Raw genomic sequence first — 22974 nt, 5'->3', positions numbered from 1 at the left:
GACTTTTGTGATCATATGTTTGGTTTCCATGAACTGGCTGTGCCACGGGGAGGTTTTTCTGTGGTACCGGAGTTTGGATTGACGCCATGACTCACCTTGATAGCAGGCGCGCTTGTCGGTGAGCGACTCTCTCGGCTTTCCCATTCTAAAGACACTGAGGTTTTAAATTTCTTACATGTTTGCTATTGCAATTTTCCCCCTAGGTTATCTGAGCTTTACGATCGGGGTGCGGGTCTGGTCCGTGATTCCCAATATTCCTCCTTTCAAGTTAGGGAGGAGTATTCACGGAAGGTCTCCGGACCCTTCGGCTCTAGGTTTTTGGGGTTGTTTGGGGAGGGATCAGGGGGGTGGGAGGGATTCCGGTGGGGACTTAGGGGGGTATTTTTTTGGCATTTAGACGGTGCTCTTTTGCAAGGCAGCGGTGTGTTACTACAGGGGGAGGATGGATGGGTGTGGGGCAGAGAAAGTGGAAGGGGGCCTGTGTGCTGTGTAACAGGGCTTTTACACGGGGGGATTTCATGGGCGAAACGGGAAGGCAGGGGGGCTGTATGTCTGATGGTTACCATCGCTTCGTGGAATGTTAAGGGCCTAAACTCCCCACAGAAGCACCAAAAGATCTGGAAGTATTTGACTGATCATAAATTTGAAGTAGTGGCCTTACAGGAAACACATCTTAAGAGGGCTGAAGTCTCTTGGTTATGTCACAGATACTACCCAATGATCTTTTCTTCCTCTGCCGATTCGAAACACGAGGGTGTGGCGTTACTGTTCATGTGTCCGCAAACTTCCAACTCGAGTCTCAAAAATCTGACAAAGAGGGAAGGATGCTAATGGTCAAAGGCCGTTTAAGGGGTGTACCCTGTACTTTTGTCTCCCTTAATGCACCAAATTCCGGTCAGTCGGCCTTTTTCTCACAAGCACTTCATTTAATTGGGGGTTTTGCTGAAGGAGTTATTGTGCTGTTAGGGGATTTCAATCTTGTTTGGAAAGGGTCTGTGGATAGCACTAGCTCCAACAGGACGGCTAATAGTACATTCTCATGTAGGATACAACAGAAATTCAACGATTTGGGGTTCATTGATTCTTGGGGCACACTGAATCCCACCACTAAGGATTACACCCACTATTCCCACGTCCATAAGACGTACTCAAGAATTAATTAATTAATATTTGAGCTTGCAAAGCTCACTGCTACCCGTAGGTTTCCTGGCGCTGTATAACGCTGGGGAACCCGTCCTGGCTTTCCCTGTGGGATGGTCCCTGCTGGGAGTCCCCAAGGTGGAGCCAGGCATCCCCGGCGTTGATGGGGCCGTTGTGGAGATTAGGCAGGCTAATGCCCAGAGTTGCCGAGTGGGACCCCTGATTAGAGTAGGCACCGAAGCGAGAATTATCGAGTCCGCTGACCCAAGTCCACGACCCAGCCGCATCGGGAATTGAACCCTGGTCCCGGCCGATTTCTGCTCCCGGGTCTGCCACCTCTAACCAGTGAGCCACACCACTCCAAAGACTATATATTTGTCAGCCAGGCATCGCTAGGGGCTCTTCAGGCTGCCCAGATTATGCCAATGTCAGTGTCTGACCATAGCTTGATAACTTTGGGTCTTCAATGGGCAGGGCCCTCCCCCAGAACCCCTTGATGGTATTTTCCTTTAGCTTTACTCCGAGACCCAGCAGCCAAAGAGGGAATGCGACAATTTTTTCTTACATAAGGATCCCCAGGACACAACCCCTCAGAACAGCTGGGATGCTTACAAAGCAGTGATTTAGGGTAAGGGTATTCAACTCAACTCTACTTTAAACAGGCAAAGGGCGAGGGAACGGGAGGCCTTAGAGGAAGAATTGGGGGTGGTGTAGCGAGCGCACAAAGCAAATCCGACACGTGTTTTTCAGCGGCAGCTCACTGCTCTCAGGGGTAAACCAAGATCTATTTATTCCAACCGGGAGGAATTCTCCTTATTGAAGATCCGTCAGTCTTCTTTCCTGCAGGGTAATAAGGTGGGCTCCCACTTAGCACGCCAACTCCGTGTACAAAGGGAAAATAATTTTATTGGGGGATCTTAGATCGCCAGGGACATATCATCCACTCTGACACTGCTAAGGCTGATGTGTTTGGGGACATTTACAGGGAACTATATCAGGGCTCTGCGCCAGATACATTATGGCAGCAACAGTTTCTAGATAGCCTGGCCCTTCCGCAGTTATCAAAGTCGTCTGCAGCGGAATTAGATGCCCCTATCACCCAGGACGAGATTGGTGAGGCTATTTCGAGACTTAAGTTACACAAGGCCCCGGGTCCTGATGGCCTTACCGCCCACTTTTACAGGTGTTTTTCTGCAGAACGTCATCATATTACTGCCCTGTTTCAGGCTGTGGCTACTGATGAGCAGAACTCTCATTCGATGGCGGAAGCAGTGATTTCAGTCATCCCCAAACCTGGTAAGGATCCGTATTCTTGCAGTTCTTACAGGCCAATTGCACTCCTCAAATTGGATGCCAAGCTTTACTCAGCTGTGTTAGCGGCACGATTAGAATCATTGATGCCTACCCCAATTCATCCCGATTAGTCGGGATTTATCAAAGGCAGACAAACCCATGACAACATTCGACGCACGGTCCATTTGATTGAGAAGGCCTCGAGATTTCGGATTCCCGCAGTGTTAGTGGGTCTTGATGTGGAAAAGGCCTTTGCCGGGTCGATTGGGACTTTCTTTTGTTAACTACGCGCAAATTTGGGTTTGGGGACCCTTTTATTAATATGGTGAAAGCCAACTATTATCGGTCTACATCTCGTGTGTTGGTTAATGGATGTTTCTCTTCCCCCTTCGCTCTAAGTAGGGGCACGCGACAGGGGTGTCCCCTCTCGCCCCTTCTTTTTGCGATAAGCATAGAACCGCTGACTCTTAAATTTCACGCTAATGATGAGATCCGGGGCATCCCTTTTGGCGAGATCTAACATAAGGCTTCGTTCTTTGCAGACGATATCCTCCTCTCCCTTATGAATCCGGCTCAGTCGCTGCGCGCGGTGCAGGAGGAATTGCGGAGCTTTGAGCAGGTGGCTGGATTTAAGGTTAATTATTCAAAATCTTTCATACTTAACCTTACTCTTTCATCTGCGGAGGTGTCTCACTTGAAACTTACAACCCCGTTTCAATGGGCAAAACAGTCCTTACTCTACTTGGGGGTGCGTCTTACGGCTAAACTGAGTGATCTTTATAACGCGAATTACTCGCCTCTACTAGCCCAGTTCCAGCGGGATTGCAAATGGTGGTCACCTCTTTATATCTCATGGCTGGGGCGGATTAATGCTGTTAAAATGACGGTCTTACCTACATTTTTATACCTGTCTCAAGCACTCCCCATAGCACTAGAGAGTTTGCTTTTGCAGACACTCCGCTCGTTGGTCACTATTACTCGGGGGGGGGGGCTCGCCTCCCTCTTCACGTACTTAGTCGTCCGCGTGTCCAGGGGTGACTGGCCTTACCTGACTTTGCCTTATACTATCAGCTGCTCAGCTACGGGTGGCTACTGAGTGGCCCGCCAGAGAATTCGAGAAACATTGGCTTCACATGGACCGAGCTGTTGTGAGGAGGTATATTTGGAATGTGTTATGGAAACTTAAACAGCACCGCCCTGACAATGCTTATATTAGCGCCCCCACCCGTACGACTCATCACTTGGGATAGGGTTTCTAAGAGGATGGGTTGGACGTCTTTCCCTTCCCCATACACACCTATTCATTTGAATCCAGATTTCCCTCTGGCGTTGCGTGAGGGGCCTTTTGATTGCTGGAGGAAGGAGGATTGCCTCATAATAGCGGATATGTTTCGGGATGGGGAGGTTTTGACTTTTGAGGATTGCAGGAAACCCCATTCCTATCTCCATAGAGACTACCCTTCTAGGTCTCCAAGACCCTCTTTTGCTTAGACAAACTAAGGCAGACAAAGCGATCATGTGGACCTGTTTGGGAGCAGCCAAGCTCACTTTGGCAGCTGCATGGAAAAAATCAGAGGCCCCGGTAAATTCTTTATGGCGCCCCGGCAATTTCTTTATGGCATGCTCGCCTATGGAGGATCATATCCATGGAACACCTGGCGGACATTCTCCAGACTGATACCGAAGACTTTACACTGCGCTGGGGACCTCTGGTGTCCTACTTATCCCAGGGCTTGCCCTCTGCGGTTTGTCCCCCTGGCCTCTCCGAGGGGGTCGCCCATAGCGACCCGCCTGCGCCTTGTCCAGTTCAAATATCTTCATAGGGTCTATATCACGCGTATCCGGTTATGGAGAGTGGGTCTGGTGGCCTATCCGGTGTGTCTTAGGTGTGACCGGGAGGAAGGGACCCTGATACATACGATTTTAAATATTCTCTCCTTGTCACGGTTCTGGAGGAGGGTACTGCCCTGCCTGTCTGAGGTGTTGGACTGGGACCTGCCCCATTCGCCGGAATTTGTGCTATTGCAGGTCATGGAGGGGATTGGGGGCAATATTCATAAACGCCATCTTATGCTGCTGGGGTTTACTCTGTCGAAGAGGGACATTGCTAGGGCGTGGAAGGTGTCGGTCTGGAAGAAGAGACTGGACTTCTGTATGGGCTTGGAGCTCCCTATTTTCACCGCAAAGGTTGCCCACAGAAACACTATAAGGTTTGGAAGCGGTGGGCAGACAGGGGCGTGTCGCTGGAGCAGGATGATGCAGCAGGGCCCCTCCATCGAGTTTAATATCACCCTGCTTGTGCAAGCTGAAGTTTCTTTCTTCTTCATTTATAGGAACGTGTGGTGGCAGTGCAAGGGCACAGCTAGGTTTTATGTGGGAGGCCGTTAGTGCGACCAGGGGGGTGGGGGGTTGTTGGGCAGGGGTTTGCATATGTTTTTTTTTTCTTCATCTGTATTGCTTTTCATTTCTTCTGGATCTTATTATTGAAATATCAAAGTCAGGAAGCTTTGCATTTATTGTGCAGATGTCTCTGGGTTACAGAGCCCTGCTGTATACGTGGCATTTGATGAATACATTGTACATATGAGAATTTGGTTTTAAAATTGTATTTGTGTTTGTTTGATAGCCCTGAAGAAGTCTCGGTGTGAGACGAAATGCATTCGATATGGTCTTTTGATTTTTTTTAAAATAAACTCAAAGAATAATCCTGTTAAGAAATCAACACTTGGGATCTGAACACCATCTTGTGTGCTCACTGTTTTGGGCTTTGATTGTCATTACTTTTGAACGTGCTGAACCTTTTTGCGTTCAATGATGCATAAACTCTGTTTAAAAAAAAAAAAAAAAATAACCGCCTTGGATATAGGGAAGAGGATGTGTATGCGTGACCTGTCTTCTCATAGCATAAAAGCTAACAGATCATATCTTGCGAAATTGACTATGAAGAGGTCTAGTTGCATGGAGAGGCAGTAGTAGATAAATCACGTCCACTCACTTGGCTGCATAAAATGAGCGTGCAGTAGGCCTACATGCCTCATGCAATGATATTATACACTTCAAGAAAGTTTAGGTAGCCAAAATCTACGCCCTCAGGTGCCAGACTTCTAGATTGAGGTACTAGGAATCCGGGTGACAGACTCATCTGCACTGCTGTGTGAGAAGGTCCCACCTGATTGGTAGTGCCTTGTGGGAACTGAAATATATTTCCAGAAGCATTGAGTACCAGGGCTGCCTAGTGCAAGTTGGTGCAACCAATATGAGGATCATAGAGACATGCATAATTTTCTTCACCACGTATGTGATGTGTGGAAAAGCACAGCCAAATATTCCTGACCGGTTCATCCATAGCACTGTCCATAGACCATGGGTGATGATATCAGAGGCAAGGTTTTCTGGGATAGTGAAGAGGTCGACAACTGGAGTTCCCCATCATTAGACCGGACTATGAAGGACTCATGGGGTAGAGTTCACACATGCAGACTTAGGTAGAGCATTAGCTCATCTAATCGGTTACTGGAAAAAGAACTTGATGAACATTGGCTAATTCTAAAACTATGCAGGTTGGCGGAAGCCTCACTTTTAACACTACACTTCGCTCATGTTCCCCTTTTTAAATGGAAATGGACACTATATACCCAAGCCTAACCATGAGACATCACAGTGGCAGTTGACAGAATGGTAAATCCAGTAGCTTAAATTTGGAAACTGCTTAAGTTCTCACTGCTGACATACAGTCATCTCACACAGTGTGTCATGGGATGTTTAACCTCAAAAGACAGGGATGACCACAATGACGATTTTGAAATGCTTTCACTGTAGACTCATGTTTGGAATTTGGTTTTTCAGCAACCTGCACCATTGTTTGTTAAGCTGACTTATAATAATGCTAATGAAATAGCCAAATCGGTTTCCCTGCTTTAGTAGAAATGAGCAGAGTGAGCTAGAGAGAGATGAGCCAGAGATACCCCGTTCCACCTCCACTAGAAGACTTTGGGGGCTGCAACGCATTGTCTTAATGTACATTAACACACTTGTCTTTCCGAGACACCTCCATTAATTGGTACCCATGGTAGTAGAGGGAATGTAATAATCAGCTTGAGTCACCTTTAAATTTGTAACAAGCCTGGGTTTTCCTCTTGAGAGGTCTAATGTGTGTCACACATGACTTGGGAAAAGGATATGTTTTGACATTTAGCAATACAACAAAGCAGCTGCTAGTACTTTCATCTTAGCGCCTACCTTATCACCGGTCTGAGGGGACCGCAGCGCCAGCATTCGGTCTGCCGCCGCACTTACTGACATCAACGCCAGGACTGGGGAGGACTACATTGCCCAGAATTCCTTCCGTGGCGCTCGGCCACCACGCAAGAAGGAAGCGCCAAGAGGCACTTCATAAGCGGACGCGGACTCCCTGCGCCTGTCCAAGAAAGGAAGAGGCAGGGCAGGGCCAGCCCTCTGACGTTTGCCTCCCACTAGCAGCTCTGGACTTACAAGGTACTGTTATTCCATCCCACTGGCATCTGTCCTTTATAATTCACTACTGCATATTTGCACATCAGCCATCCACCAAGGCTTAAGCACTAAGCAGTTCAAGACCATGGCACTTCTGGCTGTCTGAGAACGTTCATTTTCCGCCTTAGTTATCAGTTATCAGTATTTGCACTGTATTCTTGTTAATTTGCTGTTCTTTTGTTGTTCTCTAGTGTGTCTCACCTTGGCCACTCCACTATTGTTAGAAAATCTGTTAGCTTTTGACTGAAGAACATTGTGAGAAGTTGGCCTGATATTCAGTGTTCACTATTCTAGTGATCACTATGTATCAGTCCAAACAACCCTTATGGTGATTGGTTGTAAGTCAACCGATAGACCAGCTATCCTAGTAGCATGGACAAGAGCAGTCTTCGGGCTAAACTATAGAGGGCGTGTTAAGCCAGCTGTTATACCATCACATATACCCCTTGAACACCAAGTGAAAGGACACCACACAAGTGTTATGAAAATAAACAGTGTATTTATTTAGATCACAACAGCCCTGTACTCTTTATGAGGACAGGGTACTAAGCACACAACAAAACTCTTACGAAAATATTTTAAGTTGCACAATTTACACAAATGCCCGAGGGGCACGGAAAACCATATACTATGGGAGTGGAATGCGAAATTACTAGCAGGTAAGTACTGTACTAATAGGCTTTGGAATCGCTAGGACTACGTTACTGAACCTTCAGATTACTAGTAAGAGGCCTAGGGGACTCGGGTGCAGAGTGTGCACTCTCACGCGGGATGCGGGACAAAGTCTATGGGAGCTAGTAAAAGCAAAGTTAGTGTTCTCGGGCGAACCCGATAAGGTAGGTTGAAAACGACAGTGGATCTGGACCCTGGGATAGTGAGGCTACGCTGGGGCACCGAAATGCCGAAGTTACCTAGCCCAGGGGCTGCGGCTGCATAGGTCTGAAAAGACGCCGGGAATCCTCGTTGACGAACCAGGAGCCTGAAGAAAGTGTTGCTGGCAGGCGACCAGTGAAGATTGTTCGAAGTGATCCAAGCCTGGATCGAAGATGGATGACACCTGAAAGCAGAGGGGATCAAGTTCTTGACCACTAGCCAGTGATCAGATGGCACCAGGAGGGCACCGGATGGTAGTCACCTCGACCAGGTGAGTGGGCGACGCTAGGCTCTGCAGTCTCACGGACCAGGAGGCGTTGTCGGCGACCAGGATGGAGGTGCGAGCTGTCCCACGATGGTTGATGCGGTCGACGTTGCTGGACCCAGGATTGGGGCAACAAGTCTTGGCAAATTCAAGCCCACACGGTGGACCTAAAATGGTGTCTGGAGTGGACCAGGAGGGTCCGGGGTGCTCCTCTTTTGGAAGGGAGCAAGGGCCAGTCGGGAGCAACCAGTCTAGCAGTGGTGATGTCGTCGGTCGTCGTCGGGAAGGCCACAAGCCAGCGGGCTAGTAGCCAGACAACGCGGTGAGCAGCAAAAAGCAGAAGGGCCCCACGCAGATCGTGGAGATGCTGGGGGACTGGACTTCGGTGCTGGAGCTGCTCAGGGTCGGGGCTTCTCGGACCCCAAAGCACTCACCAGAGGATCCCTCGGCGGTCGTGCTGGATAGAAGTCGTGCAGTTCTGATGATGGCCGGTCCCTCGAGGTCTCGTCGCACCTACGGTTCTCAGCTTAGCTGTAGAGGTAGGTAGAGGTCAGAGGTGCCAGGGAAGCCGGGTCTCGTCGAGCTGGTCAGTCGGATTCCGGAGGAAGGACGTGCAGCAAACCGCAGAGTTCTTAGATGGTGCCTGCGGATGCAGGGTGACTACTCCTTAGTCACAAGGGAGAAATCTTGAGAAGAAGTCGAGAGTTCCTTTCGTAGAAAGTAGTTTCTTGATTCAAAGATGATCTAATTTGGAAGGGTCCCCGCTCCTGCCTTTATCCTAAAGAAAGGGGTGGGTACGCGACTAGGTCCTGCCCTAGGGGTGGGACCAGGAAGGGGGGTGGTTACACCCCTCTCCCATGCCGGACTTTCCCCAGGCCAGGGGCTGGTGTGCCCCTGGAACTGGTTCTAGCCGGCAGATGCGTAGTGAGCACCGGGGTGCCACTTGCAGTCACCTTCCTGTAAAGCCCTGCCTACCCAGGATACACAAAACCCTGTCTGGGATGGTGCTAGCACCGCCCCTGACAGGAAACCCTTTGTCCAAGCTCCCCTCGCTGGAAGGACTCCCAGCTGCAGGGGGACAGACTCGTGTCTGTGGTGGCAGCATCCATTTTGTGGAGCTGAGGCTTCAGTTAACTTTAACCGGGGTTCACAGTTACCTACATGTCGTGTCCCTCTAGAAGGGTGGAATGCTAACCCCGTCGCCAGAATTGGCGAGGGGTTAGTATTCCAATTCGTATGACACCTTACTCGACATGTTTTGATAGAGCGATACCAAAGACAGCATTTAACCGAGAGGATTATAATGCACTTAAGAGTATATGGTATGCGTTATCATGGAACAGCTATTAGGACTTGGTTCCACAAGCTGCAAACGGGCTCAGCTCATGCCAGAGCACCATCTCACACGATTTCAAGCACTCTGCCTTCAGGATTGTCAAGGCCTGCCATAGGAGTGACTGATAGAAATCTAAGTGTTCATTTTTAGGGTTAGATATAGGTATACTATATCTAAAGCAAAGGGTGATTACACCACCTTGCCCCAGCTGTCGTGCAGCCAGTTGTGTCAGATTTAGATGGCCAGCCAGGGGTGGCACAATACATGCTTCAGGCCCTGGTAGGCCCTGGGTACACCTATGCCCTGAGTTACAGGGTCTGATAAGGTGGCCCAGTACCAATTGGAAATGTACCTAAGGTACATGGAATCCATTTTAGAGAGAGAGCAGTAGGCCTGAGGTCCTGATTGGCAGGGCCCCAGGTCAACTAAGTCGGAAAACCAGAAAAACACCAGGAAAAAAGTTGGGGGCAACCATAGTCAGGTATCCACCTTCCTACACACATCACATATGATACATACAGACATTAGGCTGAAATTAAATCCTCCTAACAATGCCCTCACTCAAACAACCAATGCCTCTGAGTCAAGTGTATCTGAGGACTCGTCCTCCAAAATATAGATTGACTTTTTAACTGATCCTTGCCTTACATTTAGTTCGCCAGATGTCTTACACGTAGGGGAAGCTGTGAGCCACTGTTCAGAATGTTATCCCTGCACTGGCCATGCAGGAAAGAACACTGTAACAGAAATATTTGGGCCGTTAACATCTTTGCTGATAGATCGACCTAGCCCAACTGACAATTATGACACAGTCTTGGTCAATTGTAGTACGGGTAAAAACAGGGAGGTTGTTCAAGGTAACTTAGTACTCAAACAAGACATACCTTTTTTACACTTATCTTGGAAGGTTTGTCTTCCAAGCTTTTATCCTTGGATTGGTCAGAGTTCATAGATAAGCAGGATGTTATAGCCTCCCAAGAGATTTGGGTGCTAAATCCAGTTTACCATCCGGGCTATTCAAATTTTTATAAGCCAGCAATAGGTGGTAGGAAAGGCAGACCATCAGGAGGTCTTACAATATGGGTAAAGCAGAGCCCCCTTTATAAGATAGTAGAAAAGGAGACTGATGGTATGGATCTGATGGCAATACTTATTTGCCCTATATATCCCCTAACTTACTTATAGTCAATGTATATGCTAGGGCCATTGTGGGTGGTAGATCATCCAAGACAATTTTAACCACTTTCTAGATAGAATGAGCGAGGGGAACAACCTAGTCTGAGTGGGTGACTTTAATACACCATTCAAGCCCCTAGACTCTGAGGATAGCAACCTCAGTGCAGATGAAGATGCTCAGTGGGGTATCCCACAACGTGAGTTATCACAAATTAAAAAATGGACAGAGGCTGCTCTCCGACTTAAAGCACTCAGTCTAGAAAGGGGAGTCAGGGCTGTGAACGGTCATACCCCTTCTGACCGTTTAGGAACACACACTTACGATAATTGTTAAAGGAGTAGTCGTATCGACTACATTCTTATTAATATAGAAAACTGTTCATGCCTAGTGGACATGGAGGTATGTGCAAAGAACAAAAGTGACCATAACCCATTACTGTTAAAAGTTAAGGTAACAGGTAATGTAACATCTTCTCCTACGGTTGCTGCAATAGAGACAGCCGAGGTTATTTTAAGTACTGATAAGAGGAGGGTTAGGTGATCACGGGTTGTAGAGAATGTAAGCTCCCTGGGTAAAATGCCAGAAGAGGTGTTGAATACACAAGATAGACAACAAAAATGTAATCATCAGGGAGAAGGTAATTCTAATATTATCCGACTCCACAAGACCATGTTTGAAAATATTAGGCAATCCTTTGTTAAACTGGTCAATACTTCAAAGAGAGCCCCACCAAAGCCTGATCACTGGTATAAGTAAGATTGCAAAGAAGCATACAGACAGCTGTACGGGAAATTAGAAATAAAGATATACACAAAATAAGAGTAGCACGAAAAAAGTATAAAACCACGCAAATGTTTGCAAAAAAAGAATGGGATGAGCAGCGGTGGGGAGATCTCCTACAAGCCAGCAAATTGAAAAATATGCAGTCATTCTAGAAGCTGGTAAAGAAGGGTAGAGGAGGCCAATACAACATTCCTGCAAACCATATTGCGCCTGACCAATGGGTAACCTTTTTTGAGAACCAATTTGCAGTAGGAGAGATCTTGCCTCCCTTTCAAGTTCCAAGCACAGATATAATAATGTTCTCATTAAGTGAAGTGGAAAAGGCCTTGAATTCCGTACCAAAGGGCAGGGCTCCTTGCCCTGACTGCATTCCGGCGGACCTATTCTTATCTGATAAGGATAATTGGCTCCAATATATTTTAATTCTTTCAAATGCAATAGCTAGTGGAGCCCCTATTCCCGACTCCTGGCAGGAGGCCGAGATCTTAACTATTTATAAGAAGGGTGACCGCTCAAGCCCAAGCAATTACAGGCCAATAAGCCTAATGGACTGTACTCAAAAGATTATGGCTAGATTGGTCTTGCATAGAATCCCGACATGGATAGACGAGAAGGATTAGTTACTTACCTGTAATCCTAGTTCTCATCCAGGAGTATACTCATCAAAGAAAAAATAATAATAATAATAATAATAATAATAATAATAATAATAATAATAGAGCTTATAAAGCGGCAGGTTACGCCAGATGGCGTGTCCCCGCGCTATAGTGAGTAGCCGAGTGAAACCCCCCAACCCTGCAAATAACAGCATGCTTCCCTATTTTCGGACTAGTTACGTTTTGAGCCCTGATCTAAAACTGCCCTCCCATGGCTCCAGCCGGAGCTCAATGGGAAGTTCATTCCGCTTCCTGGCCACCAGAAGCCTGAAAGACCTTCTGTGAGAAGTTGGCCCGATATGCAGCGTTCGCTATTCTACTCAGGACCCTAGAGTAAGGAGGCTATGCGGACACCGGAGTGCCGAAGTTACCTAGCCGCGAGGGCTGCGGCTGCACAAGTCTTACAGGCGTCGGGGTCTTCGCTGACGAGCCAGGAGCCGGAAGAAAAGGAGTTGCTGGCCGGCGACCAGTGCTGAATAGTTCGTAGAGATCCAAACCTGGATCAGAGATCGTTGATACCTGAAAGCAGAGGGGACCAAGTTCGTACTACTAGCCAGTAGTCAGAGGGTACCAGGAAGGCACCGGATGGCCGTCACCTCGACAAGGTGAGTGGGCGACGCTAGGCTCTGCAGTCTCACGGACCAGGAGGCGTTGTCGGCGACCAGGATGGAGGTGCGAGCTGTCCCACGAAGATTGATGCTGTCGGCGTCGCTAGGCCCAGGATTGGGGCAACAAGCCTTGGCAGATTTCAGGGCCACGAGGTGGGCCTAAAATGGCGTCTTGAGTGGACCAGGAGGGTCCGAGGTGCTTCTTTCAAAAAAGGAAGCAAGGGCCAGTCTGGAGCAACCAGACCAGCAGCGTTGGTTGTCGGATGTCGTCAAAGAAGGGCACAAGCCAGCGGCTAGTGACCAGACTACGTGCTGAGCAGCGAGCAGAAGGGCCCCACGCAGATCGTGGAGATGCTGGGAGACTGCACTTCGGTGCTGGAGCTACTCAGGGTCGGGGCTTCTCGGACCCCAGAGCACTCACCAGAGAATTGCTTCGATGGTCGTGCTGTTTAAGAAAGCGTGCAGGTTTTGATGATGGCCGGTCCCTCGAGGTCTCGTCGCACCCACAGATCTCAGCTGAGCTGACGACGTGGGTAGAGGTCAGAGGTGCCAGGGAAGCCGGTTCTCGTCGAGCTGGGCCGTCGGATCCTTGAGGAAGGACTTGCAGCAAACCGCAGAGTTCTTAGTTGGTGCCCGCTGGTGCAGGGTGACTACTCGTTAGTCACAAGGGAGAAATCTTGAGAAGAGTCTCGAAGTCCTTTCGTAGAAAGTATTCTTGATTCGAAGATGATCTGATTTGGAAGGGTCCCCGCTCCGGCCTTAATCCTAAAGAAAGGGGCGGGTACATGACTAGGTCCTGCCCTAAGGGTGTCCTTCCAGCGAGGAGAGCTTGGACAAAGGGTTTCCTGTCAAGGGCGGTGTTCGCACCGTCCCAGACAGGGTTTGTGTATTCTGGGTAGGTAGGGCTTTGCGAGAAGGTGACTGCGGAGTGGCACCCCGGTGCTCACTACGTATCTGCCGGCCAGAACCAGTTCCAGGGGCGCGCAGCCCCTGACCTGGGGAAAGTCCAGCAGGGGGAGAGGGGTGTAACCACCCCCCTTCCTGGTCCCACCCATGGGCAGGACCTTGTCCCGTACCAGCCCCTTTCTCTAGTATAAAGGTGGGAGCGGGGACCCTTCCAAATTAGATCATCTTTGAATCCTGAAACTACTTTCTACGAAAGGAACTCAAGACTTCTTCTCAAGATTTCTCCCTTGTGGCTAAGGAGTAGTCACCCTGCATCTGCGGGCACCAACTAAGAACACTGCGGTTTGCTGCACGTCCTTCCTCAGGAATCCGACCGACCAGCACGATGAGACCCGGCTTCCCTGGCACCTCTGACCTCTACCTACATCGTCAGCTCAGCTGAGATCCGTGAGTGTGACGAGACCTCGAGGGACCGGCCATCTTCAGAACTGCACAACACTTATCCAGCACGACCGCCGAGGGATCCTCGAGTGAGTGCTTTGGGGTTTGAGAAGCCCTAACCCTGAGCAGCTCCAGCACCGAAGTCCAGCCCCCCAGCATCCACGAGATCTGCGTGGGGCCCTTCTGCTCTTTGCTGCTCACCTCGTTGTCCGGCTACTTGCCTGCTGGCTTGTAGCCCTCTTGACGACGCACCACGACGACAACACCGCTGGTCTGGTTGCTCCAGACTGGCCCTTGCTCCCCTCCAACAGAGGAGCACCCCGGACCCTCCTGGTCCACTCCAGACGCCATTTTGAGTCCACCACGTGGGCTTGCATTTGCCAAGACTTGTTGCCCCAATCCTGGGTCCAGCGACGTCGACAGCAGATACCATCGTGGGACAGCTCGCACCTCCATCCTGGTCGCCGACAACGCCTCCTGGTCCGTGAGACTGCAGAGTCCAGCGTCGCCAACTCACCTGGTCGAGGTGACTTCGTCCGGTGCCATCCTGGTGCCCATCTAATCACTGGCTAGTGATTCAGAACTTGGTCCCCTCTGCTTACAGGTGTCTTCCATCTTCGATCCAGGCTTGGATCACTTCGAACTTTATCACTGGTCGCCTGCCAGCAACTTCTTCTTTCAGGCTCCATAGACTGCAACGAGGATTCCCGACGTCTTTTAAGACCTATGCATCCGCAGCCCCTGGGCTAGGTAACCTGAGCATTTTGGTGCTCCAGCATAGCTTAACTATCTAAGTGTCCAGATCCTTTTTCGTTTCAGCTCTACCTAGTCGGATTCGTCCGATAACACTAACTTTACGAAATCTAGCATCTATAGACTTTGTCCCGCATCCCGCGTGAGAGTGCACACTCTGCACCCGATCTCCCTAGGCCTCCTGCTAGTAATCTGAAAGTTCAGTAGTCCAGTCCTAGCGATCCTAAAGCCTATTAGAGTAGTACTTACCTGCTAGTAATTTCGCATTCCACTTTTAGAGTATATGGTTTTTCGTGCCACTCGGGGATTCGTGTAAATTGTGCGACTTTCAGTATTTCTTTAAGAGCTTTGTATTGTGCTTAGCGCCCTGTCCTCATAAAGAGTCCAGGGCTGTTGTGTTCTAAATAAATATACTTTATTTTCATAACAACCTGTGTGGTGTGCTTTCACTTGGTGTTCAAGGAGTATATGTGATGGTATAACAGCTGGCTTAACACGCCCTCTAGAGTTTAGCCTAAAGACTGCTCTTGTCCATGCTACTAGGATAGCTGGTCTAAAGGTTGACTTACAACCAATCATCAATAAGGGTTGTTTGGAATGATACACAGTGATCACTAGAATAGTGAGCACTACATATCAGGCCAACTTCTCACATCCACAATCTGTAGTCCAAGAGACTATGACCGGTCCCCTGATGATACTCTGGACCCAGGAACCTATCGCCTCGGTGACTCCACAATCTCTGTGACCTCGCCTCTCGACGTCGACGATGTCTGTGTAACCATTGGCATCGAACGAGGTCTCGAAGGTCTCAACGTCGAACGTTCACGATGGCGATCGTCGGCGTCGAGTTGGTGACCTCGACGGCGATCTTTGGCGTCGAGTTGAGGACGTCGTGTTGACGGCGACCTTCCTTGGCGCCGGGTCAACGTTTATCTCCTCGACGTCGAATGATGGGATTTGGCCGATCCTCTCGACGGCGACACGCCAGCCGGCGGCGATGTGAGAGCAGTCATTCCTCTTGACGCTGACCCTCTCGAGGGTGGTGGAGTGGGTCTCGACTTCGACGGAAACTTGGTCTCGTTAGCAGCCACGGACTTCAAGCCCGAAGTGTGGCGTCTCGATGCCGACTTACTTGTATGCGGCGGAGACTCTCGACGTTGCGGTGGTGTTCTTGAAGAGCGTCTAGGTCTCATCGACGGTGACTTAGACGTTGACGGTGAATCTCTTCTCCCCTTCCTTTTTCTGGGGTCAGGGGAAGTGGAGCATCACCATTTCTGGCCTTGCTTGCTAGAAGATGATGTCCTGGGGCCTCCATGGCCACCCACCTGATGTCTCTTGTCTTTATCCAATGTAAGTGGCCTGACCACAAGAATGGCAGTTAGGACTTCGGCACGCAACAACAGTGATGCTTTAAATCATTCAGTAATATTTAATTCATATTCATCATGACATTTTCAAATTTTTCAAAAATGAATTACAATTTTCAACAATACATCATTGTATATATATTACATTTCAGAGGTTTTTGATGTAACTATACATAAAAGAAACCACAAGCTTTGAGTACCCAATGCATTTCAGGACGCAAGGTCCCTTCATCAGGGGTTCCTGTAAGAAAAAGGAAACTATTTATCTGATGCCTGTGCAAGTTCATTATACTGAAAAACTAACACGATGCACAAATTTTGTGAAATAAAGACAGCAATATTCAAAGCGCTATCTGACTTCGTGTGCTCAACATGTGACACTACTCCCCTTAACATATTCGAAATCAGTGTTCTGAGACCAACATTATGACAATCGAGAGCAATGAAATTGTATCGCTCACCTTCAGAAACACAAAAACTTCAGGTGATTTAGTGGCAACTTCTATCTTTTAAGAAACTGTGGCCTGCAATCTAAATATTAACAAATATGGGATCAGACTATGCTGTTCAAAAACTTACAAAAAGACGTGCGATGCACTTTTCACTAATAAATATGCGGCTTACCTATTGGGCGAATGGGCGATTTACAGGTGCTTAACCTGTTGGAAAATAAAGTAAAGACAACGGTCTACAATATTGTTCGTGTTCAAATTGAGCCAAACAGTAAGTTTGTAACAATTTGAGTGCTCACCTTTTTTACAGAGTCACGCTAACCGATGGTTAGGATGAAGTTCGAAAAGCAACCACTGTGAAATACGAAAAATATACGCATCAGAAACTATACTTATCGACAGTTATCTACGGCAAACTCCCATTTGCGTTTACAAATCCGCTTACCGATACCGTCGTCCGTTTAGTCGTGGAACGCTTGACCATTCAATTTCGGAAGGGTGGATGCACTTCCGTTTGAGACTCCGCGACTATTGACTAGCGTGATGAGAAGTGAACATAAATGATTGACTCGCTGCTAAGTGTGTTTTTTTCATTGTCAGAGCCAAAACTTTAATCAGTAGGCTCACATGATATCGCGAACAAGCTCATATTTAATGCCAACAGTATGAATCACCAAGTGAAACCGAACATCGTCATCAAAGCGACTGTACGCGCTAGACAAGCCTAACTAGGAGTTAACACGAAGGGTTTTGTTTGGCACGATGTTCACCATGCTTTTGTTTGTAAACATAGTAACTCTTCTCTGGAAGCAGACACATTGAATCACCGCTATTCAAAATCCACATAGCTGTGAACATCCAATGTCAACACAGAAACAATACTGACAGTGATGTGAACATTCCTTGAAATACATGGTGAAGTTATATGAACATTTAACACCAGTCAAAATCACCATTATTACAATTGTGAAGTAAAGAAGTAAAGTAATGCAAACAAAATAACAATATGAACAAAGCAATACAAATAATAAAACAAATCTACCCATGCCTGAAGGTTTTAGTTGGCCAATTGTGAATGTATGAGTTATTATTGAGTGTACGTCAGTGTATTCTACTGTGAAAAATGGGACCACTGGTGGGGGAACGACCAGCTTTTAGATATAGAAACTATGATAACTATTCAATCCTTATTATAAAAAAACAGCTAGTTTCAATTTTGTCATTGAGCCCAAATGGCATTAGGGTTCTGAGTTTCTTGATCCAGAAGACTTCTCTCTGGAGAAGGATCTTCGAGTTATCCAAGCCCGGTTTCTTTGGTACTTGTTCGATGATTTGAAATTTAAGTTGGGCTATCGAATGACGTTGTTCTATCCAGTGAAGAGCCAATGGTGATGTGAGATTTTTGTTCCGAATTTGACTCTTATGTTCAGAGAGACGCGTTTTGATTTTGCAGGTTGTCTTCCCTACATACAACAAGCCGCATGGGCATTTAATCATGTACACCAAGTGTTCTGAGTCACAGTCTTTATCCAGCATAGCATGGAGTTTGATTCGTTCTCTATCACGCAAAGTCCGTTTGGGGAACTTCTGACAATAGTGGCACTGGTCAGGGTTGTGTGAAGATGGAAGGCACACAATACACACCGAGTGTGGATCTGCCATTGCCATTTTGTCACAGGAAGGACACTTTCTGAATAAAGCTGGCATACTGACTACTAAAAAATTCAGTGGATCTCCACAGACACAGTAGCAGAAGCCTTAATAAGCCAGAAAATGTCGAATGTTCTGAAAAAATCTCTTCAATAACCAGTTTTAGTCAAAAACTAGAGAGCTCAAGCTCCAGGATCCTCTTAGAAGGAGCCAGAATAAAGAACTGACCTAACTGCCACCTGTGGTGCATCATGGGAGCAGGGGGGTCTCCTGCAGGTCTTAAAGTCACGGTACCCCTACTCGAATGCCTTAAAGGCAAGGTGTCAGTTTTCTTTCTTTCATTAACTACTGCAGCCTACTGGCAAATGCCTGCATTTACAGGTTTTCACTATGGCAATAAAGCATTGTTGTATGACAAATGTTTACTGCTCCTTTTCTTCCTTTGGAGTTGGGAGAGTATAGGTCCTTCTATACAAACCTATGTAATTTCAGCATTTTGGCCATTATGGAAATATTTTAGGGTGCATATATATATATTTTTTTCACATATGCATATATATGTATTTTCTATATGCTCCGGGATCCCGCACATGGGCGGGGATTATTCATAGATTATGACTATTGATGAGTATCCCCTGAATGAGAATATATTATCCCCTTTTCAAGCAGGTTTTAGGACCCTTGTAAGCACAATTGATCAAGTGTTTTAATTAATTTGAATCTATTGGCGCGTCGTACTACTAGAGGGCGGTACCATATATGCCCCCTTTGTTGATCTCAAAGCAGTATTCGATACAGTCTCGAGAAATAAGCACTGGGCCGTATTGAAAGATCTAGGGTTGCCCCCTGAGCTTCTACAACTAGTGGTTAAGTTGCATGAATTTAACTATGCGCAGGTTCGCTGGGGATGTCAAGGTAACAATGCCCCAAATTTTCAATTCAAAAAGAAAAAAGACAAGGGTGCAGACTGGTCTCAACATTGTTTTCTTTGAATATAAATGGTGTAGTCAATTACTTTGCAGAGTTCTCTTCAGATGCACCCACAGTTGCAGGCAAAAAGGTCCCAATATTAACACCTTGGCTGCTAGGGATATTTTTCTCCTGTGCTGACCTTTGATGTTTACCCATTGTTCATGACGAGCTCAGCTCGTCATCAGCACAGCTCCACTGTGCCTCATGACGAGCTGAGCTCGTCATGAGCATCGAAGGGGTTATTGTTAGTCGACGATACCCTGATACTATCTATAACACAAGCTGGGTTGCAGCGAGCATTAACCCATTTTGTGTCATTTTGTAAGGTACATGAGTTGATGGTAAACAAGGACAAAACGAAATTTATGGTGTTGCATAAACACAAAGTAATTAAGGCAAGGGTTGTAATGAACAATGAGTCACTGGAGCAAACTGACAGATTTACATTTTTAGGAATTACTAAAGGTCGTAAATTAGACTGGAAACCACAGATAGAAACATTGACGCTTAAGCATTCCGAACTTGCTGGAGCAATATTGAAAGAACACAGGCTCTCCCAAACCAAGCCTGTAGTTCCCGCACTCAAGATATATAACACTAAGGTTATGGCTTCTACACTCTATGGTGCGGAGCTCTGGGGTTTAAAAAATCTGTATTCACTAGCCCGAGCTCAAAACAGATTTGTCTGAGGTCTAACCGGCCTCCCCCAATGTACTCCATTTACTTCCTTATACCTTGACTTGGGGTGTAACCTCCTGGCAGATATTGCAAAATTCAGGGAGCTGGCTTACTGGAAAAGATTCTGGTCTACCCCGGAACAATTCATTATGCCCTAGCCCTTAAAGACATTAGAGATGATGATTCATCCCTCAAGGTTAACTGGTTGCAGCAGGTGAAAAGCTCTCTGGTGAATGTGGGCATGAGGCTTTTATGGGAAGACCCGATGAATAATACCTTTTCTCCTAAAAAAGCTTATAAGGAAGCGTACTGGGCTATGACCAGAACAGGGAACTTGCGCTCCCCTCAAGTGTCATCATTGACCAGCATTTTTGTGGAGCACAAGTTGGAACTGGTTCATGAAGATTTTTGGGACGTCATAACAAAGCCCAATGACGGGAAACTTTTTTTCCAGTTCAGAATAGGTACATTACTGACAAAAGATTTCACCAACATCTGGCTCCATCCCCAAAACCGTAAATGTACATCTTGCCTGACAGCGGACACAACAATTCCCCATATTTTGTTTGTTCTGTATCTAGTTATCCACGAAGCAAATGGCTCCAACCAATTTTTATCAACATGGGTACCAGGTTGAGTGCTACTGCACTTAGAATATTAAAAACTTGCACACAGGAGGTAATTGTGATTGCTCAAGCAAAGTTTTTAGGATGGGTGTGGAGAATTCGACGCAAGATTGATAGCAAGTAGACTGCGACAGTGACTATTTGAAGCACAGTCTTCTACTTAAAATTTCTCCGCATAGTACTATATTATATAATCGTTTTTTTAGCTAGTACGAGGACACACAGGTCTAGAATTTTAATTGATTCACCACTACATTTTATCCTTTTAGAGAGCCGGCACAGCTCATTTTATTGATATATAAACCTGCCCATCTTTTTTCAAATCTCGTCTACTATTCATGTTATGTATAGATATGTTATGTATAAGAGCCCTCGTTTTATTACGGTGATTTCATTATTTATGGTCTTTCATGATCAAATTGTTCGAAATAAAGACTTAATACACTAAATTGACAACAAAGCATGGACATCTAATCCATTTCAATATTCAAATGGAAAAAACACAGGAGTCTGCAGCATTCTGGATCTCACTGTACTCCTCTGTAATGAGCTGTCAAATATGGCAACCTTACCCAGATACTTATTTAACTCCTAAAACAACATTTAAAGAATTAAAGCAAGTGCAGGTAAAACAGATACTGATGGGGAAGCGCAGTACAATAAAGCTAGAATGTAGTAGCCAAACAGAAGGGGGCATGGACTAATACAATCGAAAATAATGATCTGGCAGCCCATCTCCAAAATGCCATTGTTCGGCTAACTAAAGGACCATATCCAGACACAGCTTTTCCAGGTTGGATTAGTGATATAGGGCCTACTAACGACTAAGGGCGCAACCTCACAGGGACAACTTTACTTGGGTTTACTAAATGGAACAAATATGGACCCCCCCCCAATCCTTTCATGAAGGAGATACTAGTTTGGTGGTTTCCATCATTCATTTAGGAACATAAGTAAGGACATGACAGTAGTAACTGAGGTTGTGCGAAAAATGGGCAATCTACTACAGTGAGCTAATCTCATTCAAAGAGGCACACATTCATTTTGAAATCACAATGGGCAATTTTTATAGTGTGCCATATTGGCTTGGGTAGTACAATATGTCTGGTATAGCTCCTGATAAACCAGTAGAAATAAGCACTTTGGTGAGGATCATGCCCTTGAGAGTTGGTAGCAGGCCTTTATCATGCTTTAGAGAGCCCTACATGCACAACTCACAAGCTAGATGGGTAAAAAGGGGAAAGAATGTTCAGAACACTTTATGGATGCAGAGTCACTAAAGTATTTGAAAAACACTCTTTTGAATAGTAAATTCTAATATCCTCCACCTGGCCTTTCTGACTTCTGTCATGGCTTATAAAAAATAAAACTAGATTGAAATACAAATAGCCCAGAATGCATAAACCCATGAGCTACTTTTATAAACTTAACCTAGCCATGCTCAGAGAGGCAGACATTTTTGGTGCATGTGGTGAGCAGGTTATAGCAGTTGCCGTGCAATGGAATCTCCTACATTCTAAAGATAACTGCTTGGGCTGATACTCATACTAAAGTAAAGTAGATGAAATGTGCACTCATCGCGGGAAGCTTACAGCTGGCTAAATGGTGCAAAGCGGTTAAGTGGCTCTAATCAATGAACCAAATACAAACGACTGTTCGAGAGATTTACAGGAGTAATGATTTGCAGAGTAAATCCCCTTTCTGACTGACTGGGAGGAGTTTGTACGAATGCCCTTATTCGTAAAAGATACTACGTCTCATTGACCCTATTTCGGGAATATTGACAAACATGAAGCTGATAGACCTTCATAATGTCACAGGACATAACCTCAAGCAAAAGGTTAGAGAGCGTACGTGATACGAGCCAATGATGCACAATGCTCCATCAATCAATCAATCAATCATGCATTTATAAAGCGCGCTACATACCCGTGAGGGTCTCAAGGCACTGGGGGGGGGGGGGGGGGGGGGGGGGGGAAATCCTGATAAAACGCCTATACCACGGGAGTGAAAATAAATGTGGCTCAAAAACATTTTTAGAGCAACTGTATTAATAAACACGAAAGGACACATTAGTACAGTGCACAGGTTAAATTCCAGCTTATTACCACAATAGAGCTAAACTGGCATGAGAAAAGCATGGTTTACTGCTCACAGATTGCATATTAAAATTAGCTCACATGTGGAAGCAAACTGCCCAAATGTTCACAAGGCCTTTCCAATTTCATTTTAACTTAATGCACAAATGTAATCCGTTCCATCGAGGTTTTGATTTAATGTACACACTATACACACAAAGGTGCAGAATTAATTATTCTATTTATTACCATTGTTACAGGAGAGGAAGGGCGTCATGACCCACTCAAGGCTTTACCTCTAGTGGGTCAAACACTCCCATGCTCAAAAATTATAATAAATAGAACATTACAATCAGCACATGTGCATATTACGTATTCCTTTAATTGGACAACACAAGAATAGAA

The 22974-nt window shown here is 46.4% G+C and overlaps 1 protein-coding gene across 2 annotated transcripts in view; it reads right to left on the bottom strand.

Moving 5' to 3' along the window:
• LOC147698192 (RNA-binding protein 26-like) overlaps positions 1-22974 on the bottom strand; it is a 1163085-nt gene that overhangs the window by 602685 nt on the left and 537426 nt on the right. The gene's annotated exons all lie outside the window — the stretch shown is intronic.

This window comes from Lissotriton vulgaris, chromosome 8, assembly GCF_964263255.1.
Source record: "Lissotriton vulgaris chromosome 8, aLisVul1.2, whole genome shotgun sequence".
Lineage (NCBI taxonomy): Eukaryota > Metazoa > Chordata > Amphibia > Caudata > Salamandridae > Lissotriton > Lissotriton vulgaris.
Note: the sequence above shows the minus strand (reverse complement) of the source record. Positions and strands in the feature narration are given on the sequence as shown.